Genomic DNA, 3,896 nt, shown 5'->3' with positions numbered 1-3,896 from the left:
ATCACACCAGAGTACCCTTACCTTAACAATTATGTATTTTATCATATGCAAATTCCTAGGAGTTTATCATATTGGCCTCTATAAAAATCAATTGAAAATCCTAAAAATTTGCATTACATTCTCTTGCCTAAAGCCACGGAATATGGTAAACAACAACAACAACAAAAAAAAATTTGAGGAAACTAATACTGACTCTCTCTCCAAGGATGCATGTATCAAAATATATTTAATACCTCTAAAAGTGGCCCAAACACCACTAACACTATATCATTATCTTGACTCCAAACACTGATTTTTATGTATGTGAAATAGAATTATCTTATTTAGCAATCTCTAATAACCACCTTTTACACCATTATTGACAGCTTCTCAGGCTATGACTTGTTTAAAAAGGGAAAATATAAAGATTTAATTTGTTTACCCTGCTACTTATTAAGTATATCTAAATGATAGTTTCAAAAGCTAGAGAAAGAAATATACTATCATTATTATTAGCAAAATTTCACATAGAAATAAGACTATGGTTGATTGAGTTATATATTTCAGAATACAGCAGGTTCTTAAACTTATTACCATTTTTGTGAGCGTGCATTTATTATTATTAGAACCTTTTAAATATTTTCTTTGTAGTTAAGTTGTGACCAATTAACTCAGAATGGGTCTTAAGCCTATTACTGGAGATATTATAGAAAATGCTAAGTCATGAAGCAAACAGAAAGATCAAAAGTTGGAAATCAACAAAGCCAGGAAGAGAAAAGAATGTAATGGGAAACCCAAGGAACCCAAGGTCTGCTGACCACCCAGAAAACTACTGACACCAGGAGCAAGCAAGTCTTCTAACCTCTGTATCCATCAGCTAATAAATTCCTGTTACAAAGTCAACACATTCTGCAGTATTTGTCATAGCAACTGGGAAATCACTTTAGAAATGTAATTAGGTTACAGCAGTCAAAAAGAAGTCATGAAAAAAAGAAAATTAAATTTATAGAGTGAAAATTTTTGGAACTATAACTTCTGAAATGAAAAACTTGCAAAAGACTGGAGATTGGAAAGGAAGTTTCATTGTACTTGAAAATATATCAATAGCAATTAATTGAAGAGTAGACAAAAATATAGAAAAATATGGACAGATCCCATGATTGATCAAACAATATCAAGGAGTTAATACTGTGTAATTAGAATGTCGACAGAAAAAGAGAAAGAGAAAGATCCAGAAGAAAAACACTTTTAAGGATTAATAGCCAAAAATATCCCGCATTGTACATGGTTGTATAAGATGTGTGTGAGCATATGTATGTTTGTGTGAGTGGATATATAAATGCATAAATATATATGTAGTTACTTAATTTAAAATACAAGCATTACAAATAAAGAGAAATGCACATATAGGCTCACTATAAACTGCCATGAAAAAAGATAAAGAGAAAATCTTGGAAACAAAATAAAATAAGCCATTACTTGCAGAAAAATAACCATACAAATAATAGACATTTATTCTTCAGAAGCAATGGAAATTAAAACATGATGAAATGATACTTTTAACGTACCATAACAAAAATACCAACAATGCATAATTCTGTATGCCGTAAAACATTTTAAAATAAAGATGAAAGAATGACAACTTAATGTGCATAAGAGAATATTTGTTCCCTGAAGATCTGCTCTACAATATTTACTGAAGAAAATTTTTCAATGTGTAGAGACTTAGTAATAGAGGGAAAAGCAGATCCAAAATAAGAAATGTAGAATACTAGAAACAAAAAATATATAAGTAACCTGTTTCTTTTCATAATGGGTTTAACAGACAAATGTCTATTTAAATGAAAAATATAAAATACATGAAATTTAATTGGGGACTTTACAATGTATTGAGGTGAATAAAGATGACTATCACAAGGTGCATATATTTTATCTGCAATGGTACAATTTAAATTCAGTAGAATATGATAATGTGAGGATCTATATTTTATTACCTGGAGCAAAAACTGATGAAATAATGAAAAGGTTATCTAAAAAGTCAATTAAGGAATAGTAGATTGTGGGAGATGGCAAAGTAGAAAGCTCCATGATTCAGTCCTTCCAATAAAACAACTATTAAATAGGCAGGAACAGTCTGAAACAACTATTTTGAAACTCCATAGGCCAGGAGAACACTGTACAGAAGAGCATGAGGAAGAGCCTAATAAATTATGGGAAAGGACAGTAAATTGCTATCTCTGCACAGCAGCTACCAGGGACCACCCTGCATTCTGACAGCACACCACTATGGGGTTCAGGCTTTGTTAGCTTACTGGTAGTAGGAAGGGACATAAAAATCTTCTTCCCCAACACCAAGGGTGTTCACAGCCAATCACTGATCACAGATTTGATTAATGAATTCAGACCACTGGGAAAAGGGTTCTGAGGGTAGTAATTGTTTCAAAGGCAGCAGGAGCCATTGTTTCAAATCACCCCTAACAAGGACTGTAGTAATAGAGACTTAAAGGTGCTGCCCTTTCCCAAAATTGTGGGAGAAATAAAGGTGAATACCTACATTTGTTGGGCAGGCCAGAAAAGCTCAGTTTTGGGAAGCAATCAGAGTACCTCATGGAGCCTTTCCTGATCCCCTCCCCAAGGCATTTCGGAAGTGGTCTGCACCCCCTTCACTTATCTATGACCCTATTTCAGTTGGAAAAGACTTTTTGGTAAATTCTCTCCAGCATGCCCTGCTCCCAGAAATTTCTCTCCAGGCTAAAGCAGCTTGAGACAATGAAAGATGTGTAAGAAACAATAAAAGAAAACAGTCTGGAGCAATGGCCTGCTGATTTCATACACCTGGGAAAAGAATACCTATCTCCTCAGAAACAGAGAGGACAATCAATCTCTTCTAAAGAGGGGATTTCCAAAACAGCTAATAAGCAAAAGCCCAGACAGAGGCCCAGAAAAACAGGAAAAACCCTGCACACAGCATTTGTCTTGGGAAGACCTTCCTGATAGGAGGTCCAAAAGCTGAAGAAAATCTCTGTCTCCTCACCACTGCTGACAAAATGAAGAAACAGACACTCCAGGAAATAAATGCCAGCATTAAAATTGTAAAATATTAAAATTTACAGTGTGCAACAATGAATACTAGACAAAGAAACAGGAAACAATGGCCTCTCCAAAGGAACAGGATAAATATCCAGAAAACACCATGGAAGAAGACCAGAATATGGATATATATATATGTATGTATATATATGTATATATATAAACTTTTGAGAAAAATCTTAAATATATTCAAGGAGATGAAATAAAATGCAGAGAAAAAATTAAAGAATATTGAGAAAACAATACATGAGATATGTGTGAGTCTTACTAAAGACATACAAATTTTAAAAAGAATCCAAAAGAACTAGAGTTGAAGACCATAGTAACTGAAGTGAAAAACACCCAGGAGGTTTTCAAGATTAGAAATGAGTTGGCAGAAGAAATAGTGAACTTGAAGACAAGACACTTGAAATGAGACAGGTTGAGAAGTGGAAAGAAAAAAATATTATTAAATGTAAAAACAACCTAAGAAAATCTTGGAACACGATGAAACACACCAATATATGCATTATCAGAATTCCAGAGAAGAAAGAGAGACTACTAAGAGAATATCAAAAGAAATAATGACAGAGTACTTCCCAATCTTGGCAAAATCAAGAATATGCACAGCCAAGAAGCTCAAAGAACAGCAAACAAGATAAACATGAAGAAAAATATGTCCCAGGTTATATTGATCACACTATTGAATACAAAGAGAAGAACTTTCTGAAAGCTACAGGAGAAATGAAACACTTTAGGTACAAGGAAGTCTGAACTAATTTCAGTTCTTCCATTTCATGAGCCCGTAGAGGCATAAAGATCCTGGCTTGAAAGAGTTAAAGTGCTGG

This window comes from Dasypus novemcinctus, chromosome 12 (assembly GCF_030445035.2).
Source record: "Dasypus novemcinctus isolate mDasNov1 chromosome 12, mDasNov1.1.hap2, whole genome shotgun sequence".
In the NCBI taxonomy this organism is placed as follows: Eukaryota; Metazoa; Chordata; class Mammalia; order Cingulata; family Dasypodidae; genus Dasypus; species Dasypus novemcinctus.
Note: the sequence above shows the minus strand (reverse complement) of the source record.